Raw genomic sequence first — 17766 nt, 5'->3', positions numbered from 1 at the left:
TGTGCCAGAAGGAATGCCTCATCTTGCTGACCATATGAGTAAGAAAGTGCAGCAGATGGAGGAGACTTGTACTGTGACGAATCTAAGTGGCACACAGTTTGATGATATAACCATAAAGGTACTCAGCAAGGGTCTCAACTTCGCAATGACCCCCAGAAATGTGCCCATTTCAGGTTTCGTCAGTGAAATAGAGCAAGTTGCAGCCACACTTCCACCCAATGTCGCAGAGGAAGTCTGCTGAGAGACTTGCAGGGCACTCACCAACGCCAGGCCTCCAAAATCGAACATCACATCTGAGGAGAGGCTTGCACTGAAGAAGCTCCGGGAAGACAAAGGTATTGTAGTACTGCCAGCAGACAAAGGGAACTCTACAGTCATTTTACAGCTGTAGGATTATAATGAGAAAGTACGTCAACTTCTGGAGGACCCAGCATATAGAACTTTGGAGTGTGACCCCACTGACAAGGTGGACAAGAAGACCAGGGCTCTTCTGAAGGAGACAGGGATGCCGGAGAAGATCATCAGACAACTTCGGGCAAAAGCACCAGTGCCACCTAGACTGTATGGTCTGCCTAAAATACACAAGGAGGGCGTGCCTCTACACCCTATTGTCAGTAATATTGGGGCAGCTATGTATGCAACAGACAAGTACTGGAAAAATCTGAATACGTTCATGGAGAGATTTGAGGAGAGGGCATTAGAGACAGCCAGATGTAAACACACATGCTTCTTCAGGTATGTGGATGACACCTTCGTGATCTGGCCTCATGGGAAGGACAGGCTCAGTGAGTTTCTGGAACATCTTAACTCGTGCCACCCGAATACCAAGTTCACCATAAAACAGGAGAAGAATGCCCAGCTGCCATTTCTGGATGTACTAGTAAAAAGGAAAGCAGATGGATCAATTGGCCACAGTGTGTATCGAAAACCCACACACACTGATTTATATCTGCAGGCCAGCAGCTGTCACCACCCTGCACAGAAGAACGGTGTTCTGAAGACATTGGTCCACAGAGGACGTGCGCTGTCAGACCAAGAAAGTGTACTGACAGAAGTAGAGCATCTCAAAACAGTGTTCTGCAAAAATGGATATACACCGAAACAAATTGAGATAGCACTCCAACCAGCTATTACGCCACAAGTTCCAGAAGCAGATCAAGATGAAGCAAAGAAGATGGCGTATTTTGCCCTATGCTGGCTCTATTTCTGCCAGAATTAGTAGGATCCTCCGTAAACACTATATCAAGTGTGTTTTCTGTCCATCCAGCAAGATTGGGGGACTGGTGGGAAATATTAAGGTTGACCTGGGTTTACAGAAACCAGGGATTTATAATATACCTTGCCAATGTAGCTTGTCCTACATTGGCCAGACGACAAGGACAGTAGATATCAGGTGCAAGGAACATCAGAGGCACATCCGATTAAGAAAGGCAACAATATCAGCCATTGCTGGACACTGTCTAGAAGTAGGTATGCCATGAATTATGAAGAAACCATGTTTCTAGCACAGACGCCCAGATTTTGGGACAGTGTTATAAGGGAGTCAATAGAGATAAAAGTGACTGATAATCTTTTGAACCGCGACATGGGGACCAGCTAAGTAGAGCCTGGGATCTTGTTCTGGAATTGCTGAAGAAGCAACGGGTACAGCTGCAGCACTCCACAAATAGTAGAACTGAAGGCGTCGACATGGAGAACGATCGCCATACAGAGTTCCAGGTGCACCAGACCGAAGATGGAACGCCCAGGGTTGGCTTTGACGGGCGCGGACCGCAGAGGGGACATCTAGAACTGCAACAGACCGAAAATGGAATGGCAATGCTCCAGCAGATCACACTGAGTGGGAGAGGACCACAGGGGGAATGCCTGATACCACAGACAGGATTCCAAATGCACCAGGCCGAAGATGGAACACCCAGGAGCAGGCCTGGCAGGCGTGGACCGCAAAGAGAACACCTAGGACTGCAGCAGATGGAAAAGGGAACGGCAATGCTCCAGGAGACTGCAGCGAGTGGAAGCAGGTGCGGTGAAGGGGGAAGGTCACAGGCATAAATACTGGACCAGGTCCTCTCGAGGAGTAGTCTCAGGTCGCACCTGATGAAGGTAACCAGCTACGCTACCGAAATATCGTGCAAGTACGACACAGATATCCAGAAGAACACCCTTCAACCCAAGATGTCACTATTGAGCATATTTGGGATGCCTTGCAATGTGCTGTTCCACAACTCACCTCTTTGTTACCCTTCAGATAATAAATCATGTAAAGGAGACAATAACTTGCTGTTCATTTAAAATTACAGTTAAAAACACATTCAGAAATACAGGAGACCTTACATTTTTTTGTCATCTTGCTTGTTTACTTGTCCTTCAGATCTCAAAATCTGTCAGGGAAAAATGCTAAAACTATCTCTGAAAATCAGGGCATTGTTAGGGAATTTCACTTTGGGAAACTTGTGGCACCCCTGTTAATGTCATTTTCTCCTGTGCTTCACGAAATTCTCAATTTTTAAAGAGAGTTGTAGCTTGTCTTTAATTCATAGCTTCTCACCCATCCCTTTCACTTGTGCCGCATGGTTCAGGTGCCGTGTGACTATTCAAGCATACTATGTACTGTACCAGACGCTGTGGCATGTCGGAATATCTTGATCCCGTTTGAATGTGAATATTGTTCACCCAACACCCTAAATAAATCTGCATGTGGCTTCAATGGCTGAAGCTTCATCTGTAAATGTAAGACGACACCTACATTAATCTGTTACATGTGAAAATGTTGACTTCAGGAACAATAGTTTAATCTGTGATTCTAAGGTGACCATGTATGTTTTAAATGATGATTGTGGTGAAAAAACCTTATCTTATAATTCGATAAACTTTGTACAATAAATAATGCATTACAGTGCAAGTCTCTGAACGACTGTGAAGAACTTCCATGCAAAATAAAACGAGCATGCCATTTGGAAGCTTTTCCATTTAATTAAAAATCTGGGATTGATCATTCAGACTTTCCAGTTTTATTGAAAGTATACTGAAAATGAAAGCTGCACGGTAGTGAACATCATCGTAAACATTGGTTTGAACAATGTTATCCAAGTGGAATTAATAGAGTGAAAGTATCCTAAGTGAACAAACTTCCTCATTTAATGTCATAGGCAGTGGAGATTATTCTTAAGCAGCATTCAGTTTCTCCACAAAATCTTGAATGTGAAACTTTCAAAAGAGCTTCTCATTTATCATAACTTATAAGCAGCTTTTCATTCATCATCAGTTGTAACTTCTACAAGAGTACTGCATGTATTGTGTTTGGCTGCCATTGAATTTCAACCTGTTTTCTGTAAGGCCCATGCTGTTGTTGTCTACTATCCTATTTTATAAACAATTCCATTGTATTCCATGTCTTTCACAGTGTAACTTTTGTCATGCAAAAACAGAGTTACAAAAAATCACTTTCCTTTTTAGTGTCAGATCACTGTATACAGACTGATCAGCCAGAACATGATAGCTACCTACCTAATAGCCGGTATGCCTATCTTTGGCATGGATAACAGTGGTGACTGTGGTACCGTGGAAGTAGAGAGGCCTTGGTAAGTCGCTGGAGCGAGTTCTCACCCCATCTGCACACACAAGTAAATTATGAGGAGAGGGCCCATGGGCTCTGATGGCATGTTCCATCGGGCTCAAACCTAGTGAGTTGGGGGGTCAGCGCATCAATTGGAACTTGCCCATGTGTTATTTGAACCACCCCATCACACTCCTGGCCTTGTGACATGGTGCATTATCATGTCGAAAAATGCCACTGCCATCGAAAAACATGCCTGAAATGAAGACTGTATGTAGTCTGCAACCAGTGTATGATACTCCTTGGCTATCACAGTGCCTTGCATGAGCTCCACTGGACCCACGGATGTCCATGTGAATGTTCCCCAGATCATAATGGAGTTACCGCCAGCTTATCTCCATTATGCAGTACAAGTGTCAAGGAGCTGTTCTCCTGGAAGATGACGGATTTGCACCCTTCCATAGGCATGATGAAAAAGGTGTCAGGATTCATCATACCACACAATGCTCTGGCACTGCGCCAAAATCCTGTGCCGGTGATCACACGCACATTTCAGTCATAGTTGCCGATGTCGTAGTGTTAACAGTGGCACATGCATGGGTCGTTGGCTGTGGAGGCCCATTATTAGGACTGTTTGGTGCACTGTGTATTCAGACACAATTGTACTCTGCCCAGCATTAAAGTCTGATGTTAGTTCTGCCACAGTTCTCCGCCTGTCCTGTTTTAGCAGTCTGCTCGGCCTCTCTCTGTCGTCTGTAAGGAGGGGTGGCCACCCAACCTCACGATGTCTGAATGTGGTTTCACCTTGGTTTTGTGATGTGTTGAAGGCACTCACCACAACACTCACCAAACACCCAAAAAGTCATGCAGTTTCCAGAATGCTCATGCCGAGCCTCTAGGCCATCACAGTCTACCCTCAGTCAAACTCAGATAGATCTCCATTCTACACACAGGCAGCATGCTCACTGATACTGCATGCACTGTGCATGTGTCTGACTAGCAGTCATTTGTCACCAGGTGACGCTGCTGTCACCTGGACAGGTTTATGTCAACAGTAGGTTGGTGGCCTTAATGTTCTGGCTGATCATTGTATTAAGAAAAGAAAGTGAGGTACCACAACTTCTAATTATACACAGTTCCAATCAGACCAGATCTGTTTGTTGACACAGAAGTATAATCTTCTGTTTCCTGATTTCCAAATATGATGTTCTGTTTTCTCCCAGTTCTGTGGTGTCCCAATTTATGCCAAAAGGGTATGGTACCCACAATTCATTGATTATAATGAAGCAAAGATGAGCACTATTGTGCTTAGTTTACAGTTTAACCCTGCAAATGTCTCACCCACAAAAGAATAAATTGCATTTTCTTTTGATGCTCCTTCCTTGAAGCCAAACTGTAAATTTATCAAAAAATTATGTGCACAGAGATGTGCTACTATTCTCTTCTACATTGTCTTTCATAAACCTTCAAAAATATTGATAACAAGGATATTGGTATGTAATTGTCCACATTCTCTCTTTCCCCATTTTTATATAGTCATGGTACTGATGACTGTTATAATCTGTCTGGAAAGTGACCTCTCCTGAAAGACTCACTGCATAACTCACTAACTACAGAACTCATTTATAGTGCACTTATATACTTAAGTCTACTTGGTATTTCACAGTACTCACATAAATCAATCTTTAAAAGATTGGGAATTCTTACAACAGCCTCACAGTACATTTACTCACTAATGAAATTTGTTCCCAACAATATGGACCAGTTTAAAAACAACAGTGACATTTATGATTATAATACCAGAAAAAAAGAAAGGCTTTTACTATCCTTTACTCAACCTATCTTTGGCACAGAAAGGGGTAAAATATATTGCTATAAAATTTTTTGACAAATTACCAGATGAAATAAAATGTCTGACAGACAGCAATAAAAGCTTCAAAAATAAATTGAATCATACCTCCTTGACAACTCTTTCTACACCATAGATGAATTCTTGAATAGGAATAAATAAATCCATAGGTATAGTATATGCATGTTGCGCCATTTAAGGGAATGTGATAAATAATAGAAATATTAAAAAATCTTGTTTCATATGTGATTTCTTGTGCACTTGATACGATCCACATCATAACAGCTACCGTACCGTGCAATTGATCAATGGAACATGCAACCAACTAACTAACTAGTCTTTGGTGGTTTAATAATTGATATAGTTTGCTTCTCAGTGTTTTGATGTAGCTGCAACTGAACACAATTGTCTCAGAATGACAACTTTAAAAAGTACTGCATTATTGCCTATACTGATAAAATTTTGATTTAACTGCTGTAAAAATGAACAAAAGCAAATGCAATTGAATAGTCCTAATAATAATGGATATGGTGAATTTTGGAAACCAAAATAACATTTACAATTGCAGTAAGCTTTAGATGATGTTATTGTCGTGTTATCAATGAAGTCTTTCACGAGTGATGCATATCAAACAGTCATAAGTTACTCCAGAAAGACTTGACAGAAAATATTCAGGAAAATATAGTAGGAAAAATTTACTTAGAATTTGCTGTAAATAGGCAAGATGATATGTTAAAATATCTCATGAGATTCTTTGGAAAGAAGCATTACTTTTTATTTGATTATAGGTCACATTGGAGAGAATATCTACCAATGACATGCCCGTATCAGAGCCAGCACAGAGGACAGTCCCCATCGACCGAAATTCTGCACGATTTGGAGATACGTGGACTCCTTTTGGACACCCACCTCTGCCGTGGCATGACTGGTCCCAGTACAGCTCTAGTCTACAAGTAAGTGCGTCGCGTGTTTTTGTTCTGTGGCTGTTTTTCAGGATCATTTATTTTAAAAGATAAAACAATAATATATGTAGTTTTGAGATCCAAGCAGACATAGTGAAATAATCGTCTCTATGCCTCACAGGTTGGGCCCTATCTTTTCTTTGTTGAGTAGTATCAGAAGTCTGTACGGTATCATACTTCTTATTTATTTTTTACTCTTGTTTATTTATTCATCCATTGACAATAAATGTTGTATGAATGTTATGTAAATGTGCATGTAAATTTTATGTGAAATCATTACAAGGAAAGTGGAACATACAAATCAATTTATAAACAATACACACAACATAATACAGAGTGACCCACACATAACTCCACACACACACACACACACACACACACACTCACACACACACACACACACACACACACACACACACACACACACACACACTTCTGTTCCTCCTCCCAAGAGGCCAGATGAATGTGTGGTTCCTGAAGAGAGAAAGCAGCCTTTTCAGTAGTTGCAGGGGCAACAGTCTGGATGATTGACTGATCTGGCCTACTAACGTTAACTAAAACGCCCTTGCTGTGCATACGGCTGAAAGCAAGGGGAAACTACAGCCGTAATTTTTCCGAGGTCATGCAGCTTTACTGTACGGTTAAATGATGATGACATCCTCCTGGTTAAAATATTCCGGAGATAAAATAGCCCTCCATTCGGATCTCCAGGTGGGGACTACTCAGGAGGACGTCGTTATCAGGAGAAACAAAACTGGTGTTCTATGGATCGGTGTGTGGAATGGCACATCCCGTAATTGGGTACGTAGTTTAGAAAATTTAAAAAGGGAAATGGATTGGTTAAAGCTAAATATAGCGGGAATTAGTGAAGTTCGGTGGCAGGAGGAACAACACTTCTGGTCAGGTAAATACAGGGTTATAAATACAAAATCAAATAGGTGTAATGCAGGAGTAGGTTTAATAACGAATAAAAAAATAGGAGCACGGGTAAGCTACTATGAACAGCGTAGTGAACACATTATTGTAGCAAAGATAGACACGAAGCTTACGGCTACCACAATAGTACAAGTTTATATGCCAACTAGCTCTGCAGATGACAAAGAGATTGAAGAAATGTATGACGAGATAAAAGAAATTATTCAGATAGTGAAGGGAGACAAAAATTTAATGGTCATGGGGTACTGGAATTCGATAGTAGGAAAAGGAAGAGAAGGAAATGTAGTAGGTGAATATGGAATGGGGGTAAGAAATGAAAGAGGAAACCGCCTGGTAGAATTTTGCACAGAGCATAACTTAATCATAGCCAAAATTTGATTTACAAATCGTGAAAGAAGGTTGTATACATCAAAAGGCCTGGAGAGACCGAAAAGTTTCAGATAGATTATATAATGGTAAGACAGAGATTTAGGAACCAGGTTTTAAATTTTAAGACATTTCCAGGCCCAGATGTGGACACTGATCACAATCTATTGGTTATGAACTGTAGATTAAAACTCAAGAAACTGCAAAAAGGTGGGAATTTAAATAGATGGGACCTGGATAAACTGAAAGAACCAGAGGTTGTAGAGAGTTTCAGAGAGAGCATTAGGGAACAATTGACAAGAATGGGGGAAAGAAATATAGTAGAAGAAGAATGGGTAGCTTTGAGAGATGAAATAGCGAAGGGAGCAAAAGATCAAGTAGACAAAAAGATGAGGGCTAGTAGAAATCCTTGGGTAACTGAAGAAATATTGAATGTAATTGATGAAAGGAGGAAATATAAAAATGCAGTAAATGAAACAGGCAAAAAGGAACACAAACGTCTCAAAAATGAGGTTGACAGTAAATGCAAAATGGCTAAGAAGGAATGGCTAGAGGACAAATTTAAGGATGTAGAGGCCTATATCACTAGGGGTAAGATAGATACTGCCTACAGGAAAATTAAAGAGACCTTTAGAGAAAAGAGCACCACCAGTATGAATATCAAGAGCTCAGATGGAAAACCAGTTCAAAGCAAGGAAGGGAAGCAGGTGGAAGGAGTATATAGAGGGTCTATACAAGGGCGATATAAGTGAGGGGAATATTATGGAAATGGAAGAGGATGTAGATCAAGATAAATTGGGAGATATGATACTGTGTGAAGAGTTCGACAGAGCACTGAAAGACCCAAGTCGAAACAAGGCCCTGGGAGTAGACAACATTCCATTAGAACCACTGACAGCCTTGGGAGAGCCAGTCCTGACAAAACTCTACCATCTCGTTAGCAAGATGTATGAGACAGGTGAAATACCCTCAGACTTCAAGAAGAATATAATAATTCCAATCCCAAAGAAAGCAGGTGTTGACAGATGTGAAAATTACCGAACTATCAGTTTAATAATTCACGCCTGCAAAACACTAACGCGAATTCTTTACAGATGAATGGAAAAACTAGTAGAAGCCGACCTTGGGGAAGATCAGTTTGGATTCCGTAGAAATATTGGAACACGTGAGGCAATACTGACCCTACGACTTATCTTAGAAGCTAGATTAAGGAAAGGCAAATCAACGTTTGTAGCATTTGTAGACTTAGAGAAAGCTTTTGACAATAGTGACTGGAATACTCTCTTTCAAATTCTAAAGGTGGCAGGGGTAAAATACAGGGAGCGAAAAGCTATTCACAATTTGCACAGAAACCAGATGGCAGTTATAGGAGTCGAGGAGAATGAAAGGGAAGCAGTGGTTGGGAAGGGAGTGAGACAGGATTGTAGCCTCTCCCTGATGTTATTCAATCTGTATATTGAGCAAGCAGTAAGGGAAACCAAACAAAAATTGGGAGTAGGAAATAAAATCTATGGAGAAGAAATAAAAACTTTGAGGATGCCGACAACTTTTTGATTCTGTCAAATGCTGTAAAGGACCTGGAAGAGCAATTGAACGGAATGGACAGTGTCTTGAAAGGAGGATATACCGGTAAGATGAACATCAACAAAACCAAACGTGGATTATGGAACATAGTCGAATTAAGTCAGGTGATGCTGAGGGAATTAGATGAGTTTTGCTGTTTGGGAAGCAAAATAACTGACGATGGTTGAAGTAGAGAGGATATAAAATGTAGACTTGCAATGGCAAGGAAAGTGTTTCTGAAGAAGAGAAATTTGTTAACGTTGAGTATAGATTTAAGTGTCTGGAAGTCTTTCCTGAAAGTATTCGTGTGGAGTGTAGCCATGTATGGAAGTGAAAAATGGACAATAAATAGTTCAGACATGAAGAGAATAGAAGCGTTCGAAATGTGGTGCTACAGAAGAAAGCTGAAGTTTAGATGGGTAGATCACATAACTCAATGAAATGAAATGTTGTGTGGCTAGGGCCTCCTGTCGGGTAGAACGTTCGCCTGGTGCAAGTCTTGGGAGTTGACAGCATTTCGGCGACTCGCGTATTGATGGGGATGAGATGATGATGATGATGAAGAAGAGGACAACACAACAGCCAGTCCCTGAGCGGAGAAAATTCCTCACCCGTCCGGGAATCAAACCCAGGCCCCTTGGCATGACATTCCGTCGTGCTGACCACTCAGCTATCGGGGTGGACATCACGTAACTAATGAGGAGGTACTGAATAGAATTGGGCAGAAGAGGAATTTGTGGTACAACTTGATCAGAAGAAGGGATCGATTTGTAGAACACATTCTGAGGCATCAAGGGATGTTCAATTTAGTATTGGAGGGAAGTGTGGAGGGTAAAAAATCGTAGAGGGACACCGAGGCATGAATACACTAAACAGATTCAAAAAAATGTATGTTGCAGTAGTTACTCGGAGATGAAACAGCTTACACAGGATAGAGTAGCATGGAGAGCTGCATCAAACCAGTCCCTGGACCGAAACCACAACAACAACAACAACAAAAACATGCTTCTGTTGCTATGAGTTCATAAGTCTGTTCTTTGAAAGTCTATACTTTTGCCCTCCCTAACAGGAAAATCCTTTTATACACAACAATAATTCAATAAACGTGGTACATCGGACACCAGGTGTCCATTATATGCGTAAACATAATGAAAATATGAAGGGATGAGAGAAAGAAAATATTTTAAGTTTTGGTTTGCATAAACATTTTGTAAAACTTTTATTGGTCAGCATAGCTACTTGTCAAATAAAAATATTGTTTGAGTACATCTTTTTTAAACCCCACCTGCAATTATGTTTCATCTTCCAGCTCTGACGTACTCCGGCAATCTGTTGAAAAATTCAACACCCATGTGTCTCACTTTTCTTTGTGTGTTTGTTCTTTTTGTTCAAAGTGTCAAGTACTGTTCTGTTTTGGATATTTTTTACTATGAAAGTCGGCTTTTGTCTCAAAATCATTGAGTTTGACCCTGATATATAAAACATATTTGTATATACAGTGAAAGTGTTGTTGGTATTTTAAGTTTTCTGAATATGAATCGGCAGTGTGTCTGTGAAGGATTGTGTTTTATGATATTCTATAATGAAAAAGTTTGTTTTCGGTGGCAATTGGTGGTATCTGAAAGTATTACTCCATATGTTGCAAGAGACTGGAAATTACTGAAATATGTCATCCAGGCACCTTCTGAGGCACAAAATTTACAATAATTTTTTGAGCAAAACAGGCTGGAAAGTCGTGGGTGGAATACAAACAATGGAACGTGTTAAGTGATTGATAGGAACATAAACAACTGTCGGCCTTTCAGTGTCTTTGTGAACTAATTGACGAAGGATATGTACCCAGCCAAGTCGAGCTCCTGTGTAAGGACAGTGTAGTTGTGCACATGTATGTGTGTTTTGTGGTAAGCTCTGTAGAAGGATATTGACTGTGCCAAAAGGAAAAATCAATCAAGAAAACTATAAAATTATGAGACGGGATAGCTGGTTATCAACCACCTTCAGGAGGAAAAATTCCAAGTAACACCAGATTGGCGATTCTTCTGGAAAACCTAAGAGTTCTCAGAGAATTACATTTTGCCTGAAGAAATCGGGGAGTTCTCAGGAAATTTCAGAACGTTCATAAAATCTCAGGAAATTCTGATTTCTAACATAACAGTGAAATTGAATTTTATTGAGTCTTATAAATCACAAATTTTAAAATACTTAGTATTTCAGAGTGTGTTAATTATATGATAATTATTCCATATAAATTATTGATGTTTAAAAGCTGCAGTTAAATTATAGGTTATGACTGGTATATAGCTCAGCCGAGAGGAAAGAAAAGTCATTATTGTGGTATGCTGCTGCAACCACCCCCCCCCCCCCCCATCCCCACCCCTGTGACCATTATTTATTAGGAGCTCCTTGGTACCATCTTCCTCCTCACAGTTGGAATTTTCAGGAATTCTTTTTTCCAACTATGTGTAGCCACCCTGGACACTGTTCTTGTTTTATTAACTAATGATTCGTTCCTTATGGAGAAAGATGGGTCGGGGAAGGTTAGAAAGGCAGGTCACCCAGACCTCAGCATGAGAGAGACAGACAGATCCGTCTATGATGAAGACAGGGGGATACGAGGATGAAGTGCCTATCGGCAGTACTAATACAAGGGGTCATTCGCCATTGGATGATTAAAGAGGCAAACATACACTAGGAAGGCAATGCTTAATGCAGAGGATTGAATCTTTCGTAAGTTTTAGGTGCCGACCTTGCAGAGAGTGTTCATCATTTGTTCAGTTAATATGTACTAACCATGTTGTCTAAGGTACTAGGTAAAATGTAATGTTTTCTCAAAGAAAGTACGTGTGCAGAACTGCATTCTGGTATCCCACTTTTGCTTTCAGAAAGTGCACACACATTAGAAATATTCTCTTGCATGAATAAAGAATACAGTAGTAGTTACATGAGCCTACTCCCAATTTTTTTTCGTTTCCTTTACTGCTTGCTGAATATACAGACTGAACAACATCAGGGATAGGCTACAACCCTGTCTCACTCCTTTCTCAACTATTGCTTCCCTTTTGTGTCTCTTGGCTGTTATAGCTGCCATCTGGTCTCTGTACAAGTTGTAAATAGCTTTCCGCTCCCTGTATTTTATCCCTGCCACCTTCAGAACTTGAAAGAGAGTATTCCAGTCAACATTGGCAAAATCTGTCTCTAAACCTACAAATGCTAGAAATGTAGGTTTGCCTTTCCTTAACCTATCTTCTAAGATAAGTAAGCAAACCAAAGCCTGTGTTTTATTGGCAGAATAGTTAGAAGATGCAACAGGTCTGTTTAAGAGTGCCTACACTACACTTGTCCGTCCATGTCTGTTTGAGTATTGCTGCACAGTATGGGATCCACAGCAGATAAAGTTGAAGGAGAACATTGAAAAAGTTCAGTGAAGGGTAGCTATTTTGTATTATCAAAAAATAAGGGAATGTGTCAGGGATACAAGTCCGGATGGCAATCATTAAAATGATTGTGCTTTCATTGTGGCAATGTCTTTGCACAAAATTTCAATCACCAACTTTCTCCTCCGTATGCAAAAATATTTTGTTAGTGCCCAACTAGACAGGGAGAAATGATCATTGTAATAGAAAAAGAGAAATCAGAGCTCTCACTGAAAGATTTAAGCGTTTGTATTTCCCGCACGCTGTTTGAGAGCCTTACAGTAGAGGAATAGCTTAAAATTGGTTTGATGAACCTTTTAGCAGGCACTAAATATTGAACTGCAGACTAGATATGAACATGTGGATGAAGAATGTAGTATTTCCATACACAAACTTGAGAAAATGGTCACAAAATTGCTGGCGTGAGAAGGCATATGTATAAGTGTGTTGGTGAGACTTGAGAATACGTGAAATCCTACTCCCAATGTTCCAGAGCAACAGAAAAAGATTTGATGGTGAAATAATGACTTCTGATGGTCCAGAACAATGGAAAATGATTATATGATGATGATGATGATAGAAGCTGAAGAAATGAACTGAAATTTGTTCCACAGCCAGGACTTAAAACGAGTCTTCTTACTTAGTAGGCATGTATGCTAGCCCTTACACCAGCACAGCATTATAGCTGCACGGACTATCATAGTCCAATATCCTTCCCAACACAAACTTGAAATTCACATCTTCAGCGTATTTTCCCCTCCTTAGATCGGCAATATCCTTAGATCGTCACTATTGCTGAGGCGCTCCACTATTGATATAGCACCCCAGCATTGGACGTAATGGGAAAATCCTGTCTCTAAGGATTTCCCCATTACATTCAATGCTGGGGTGCTATTCTAATAACAGAGACCCTCAACAATAGTGACGATCAAAGAAGGGGAAAATAAGCTGAAGATGTGAACTGAAGTTTGTGTTAGGGAGGGCACTGGACTAGGTTAGCTGATGCAGCCATGTTATCTATAATGTTGTGGTGATGTAATGGCGTAGGAGGAAGATAGGGACTACAGTGTTTGAGAGCAACAGAAAAAGTTTCGATGGGAAAATAGCGACTTTCAGTGTTCCACAGCAACAGAAAAAGATTTGACAGGAAAGTAGTGACTTCTGATTTTCCAGAGCAACAATAAAAGGTTCAGTGGGAAAATAGCAAATTCTGACATATGAACAGCCCAAAATTATACCATGCTCATGCCCATGGAATTGTACGCAAGAAGAATCCACACGTGTGTTGTCCTCAGCTAGAGGTTAAAGAACCACTGCTGATCGTATAACACGATATTTTACTTTGCTTATCTCCTTGAAAGTTACAAGAAACTTAATGCCATTTAATGTCTTCCCCACATAATTCAATGTGCAGCACAGTGCTGGCTGCAACACAAATACTTGCAATGAAAAGAGGGAAGGTAACTGCCATGGCACACTTGAGTGTTTGTGCAGAAGACAGGCCCACAAATAAGGCTGAAAATGAACAATGCCTTTCTTCAGAGCTAACTAACAGAAGTGCAAACACACATGCTGTTTGTTCAGGAACTGCTTGCAGAGTGAGGAAATGGCCATGTGCGTGAAAAATGATATTCCATTTGAATCTATTGACGTATCAAAGCCCTGCATTGAACAGGTAGTTGAATGTTATACAGGGACAGCTGAACTTAGTGACACTAAACTTTTAATTACTGTTATCTGTTGCTCTCCAAACTCTGATTACAAGACATTTCTATTCAAGTTCAAGAGAGTTCATGGTTCACTTTAGAAAAAGTACCAAAAATGATTTGTGTTGTACAAGAAAAAGAATGTAAGAAGGTCACCTTAATTCATATCATTTGACGCAGACTGTATTCTATAGACAAGATTTCTGTTCATTCTTCATTACTAGCATTGAAGCTAGCCGGTCAGGTCACCGCATGTGGAAATTCTAGCTGCCTGCCAGAGGCAATGTCACCAGACATGTTATTTGTTTGGTTTCCTTAAACTGAGCAAATGTAGCTTTTGCTCAACTAGCTTAAATTTGTCACTTCTGAAAATGGCACATTTTATCTAGTAATGAGCATTTAAAAAAGTGGTAAGTCATGGACCCACAGATGTCTGTGCATTACTGCTTTTAGCGTGATTCAACTGCTTGAATTTGTGTGTGTCGTGACCGGATTGGCTAACTTCAAAGCTAAACAACTTGGAAGCAGCATGGTGTATCAGATTTTTTCTCAATAATTACTTCTCACCACAACTTCCCCAGCAACACCCTAACAAGTTTTTTAGACTTTTTCTGACTATCCCGTATATCAAGAAAAGCAGTGGACCCAAAACAGAACCATATGGCATCCACTATTTTACATTCAGAACACCTCCTTGATTATTGATACTGGAGGACAACTTTCTGCTTCCCACTTTTATGAAGTGTCAATAGGAATGAAAATATTTTATGATAAATAGGCGATTAAAAATTGTTGCGTGGAAGGGTGTCGCAGTTGCTAATGGTGGACAGGTGGGTGCAGCTTTTCAACCCTGTGTTTAGAGCAACTCAAGCCAAGATTGGAGGAACTTTTGTGCTGAATTGTTACTGTTGACGATACATGAACCATTAATATCTTGGAATCCAAATGACACTAAAAACAATGAGTTGATTCTGGTGGAACTGCATTCAAAAAGATGGAGACAATCCCATTGACTGGAATAGTCGTGGCAAAAATTTTTCTGACATACATGGAGCATCAGACCATTAGAATTCTTAGAAAAAGAAAAACAATCACTGGACAATAATACAGTGAGATGTTGGAGAAGAAACTATGAAAATACGCCTCCATTATGCAATGGATGGTATCAAATCATATCGTGTGTCTGTGGAATTTCATCTTAATTCTGAAGCTGGATTCATGATTTCTTGCCATGTAGGTCACAGTTCATAATTCGTGGTAATTGATGGAACGTCATTGAGCAAAAACAAAACTGGTATCTGGTGTTTCCCAAGGAGGTGTTACAGGTCCTCTGTCGTTTTTGATCATGTTGAGCACCACTGCTGATGATTTATGTTAATGGTTAATAGGAACCACATCAGCATTATTATTATACAATTATTTCATTTGTTGAATATCTTCAGGTTGCTGAGTTGTGCTAAAGTCATGGCAGAAGCTGTCAGGTTGTTGTAGGTAAACTGTAAGTAGCATGTCATGTCTGCACTCTGTAATTCTGCCAGGCAGTCGGCTGAATGCACACAGGAAACACAGTAAACTGTACTGGCCATACTATGTCTGCTCACCAAACTTGTGCCAAGTGGTTGGCAGAATGTTTATGATCCATGTTTTTAGATTTGATCTTTAACGTTACCTATGAAAACCAGACCAATTCAGCACTCTGAAGATGTTCAGTGAACAAAACCAATCATAACACAAAAAAATGTGTAGCAATACAGCAGGTGGTTTTTATTAGTATTTAACATGTGATGTTCCTAATCTATGTAAGTGATTTAGGAGATAATGTGAGCACCTGTCTTAGATTGTTTGGAGATTATGCTGTCATTTATCACCTCTAAAAGTCATGTGTAGAGCAAACCCAATTACAAAATAGTTTAGACAAGATATCTGTATGGTGCAAAAAGAGTGAGGTTATCCACATTAGTGCTAAAATGAATCCATTAAATTTTGGTTACATGACAGTCACACAGATTTAAAGATTATTGATTTAAATAAACACTTACAGATTACATCTACATCTACATGGATACTCTGCAAATTACATTTAAGTGCCAATTATGAATAATTTATACTGTAATAGTCACATAGATAATGTTGTGGGGAAAGCAAACCAAAGCCTGTGTTTTATTGGCAGAATAGTTATAAGATGCAACAGGTCTGTTTAAGAGTGCCTACACTACACTTGTCTGTCCATGTCTGTTTGAGTATTGCTGCACAGTATGGGATCCACAGCAGATAAAGTTGAAGGAGAACACTGAAAAAGTTCAGTGAAGGGTAGCTATTTTGTATTATCAAAAAATAAGGGAATGTGTCAGGGATACAAGGCCAGACGGCAATCATTAAAATGATTGTGCTTTCATTGTGGCAATGTCTTTGCACAAAATTTCAATCACCAACTTTCTCCTTGGTATGCAAAAATATTTTGTTAGTGCCCAACTAGACAGGGAGAAATGATCACTGTAATAGAAAAAGAGAAATCAGAGCTCTCACTGAAAGATTTAAGCGTTTGTATTTCCCTCACGCTGTTTGAGAGACTTACAGTAGAGGAATAGCTTAAAATTGGTTTGATGAACCTTCTAGCAGGCACTAAATATTGAACTGCAGACTACATATGAACATGTGAATGAGGAATGTAGTGTTTCACCATAGCAACATGTTGACACATCCATTGGAAACTCTCATCGTAAAACTCCACCGAACTGCCTTAATGAGTTGCTGCGGCACTCTCCTTGTCCACTCAACCTGGTCCATGAAATTTTTTGTTCTTCCCAGAGATGAAGAAATGACTTCAAAGTTAAAAAAATAAAGTCCTGATGAAACTGACGAGATCACTATCAACAAAACAGTGTTTCCTGAAGAGCTTAACAATGCCTGGAACATTGGTAAATGGCTATAACTCTAAATAGGGTATGTTGTGGTCTTCAGTCCAAAGACTATTTTGAAGCTGGACTTCATGCTAGTCTATTCTATGCAAGCCTCTTCTTCTCTCCATAACCAGTGAACCTACATCTTCTTGAACCAACTTACTGTAGCCAAACATTGGTCACTTCTGTTCATAACTAAATAGACCTTTCTGTGATGTCTCAGGATGTATCCTATCAAATGATCCCTTATTCTAGCCGTGTTGTGCCATAACACTCATTTCTCCCAGATACGATTTAATACCTCTTCAATCATTGTTTGACGGAATATGTGTTAACAAGCATATGATTTCTTTTTGAAGAAAAAAAAAATGCAGTGCTTATAAAATCAGTCTCGTATTAATGGCATTTATGCAGTTAGAGTAGACCTTGCAGCTAATAAATTTTTGTATGCGTCATCGTGTCATATGTTTTGTAACCACTGAATGTATGCTCTTTAACTTGTGTACTGACTTGCA

Source organism: Schistocerca piceifrons, chromosome 10 (assembly GCF_021461385.2).
Source record: "Schistocerca piceifrons isolate TAMUIC-IGC-003096 chromosome 10, iqSchPice1.1, whole genome shotgun sequence".
NCBI classification, from domain to species: domain Eukaryota; kingdom Metazoa; phylum Arthropoda; class Insecta; order Orthoptera; family Acrididae; genus Schistocerca; species Schistocerca piceifrons.
This window is presented reverse-complemented; position numbering follows the sequence as displayed.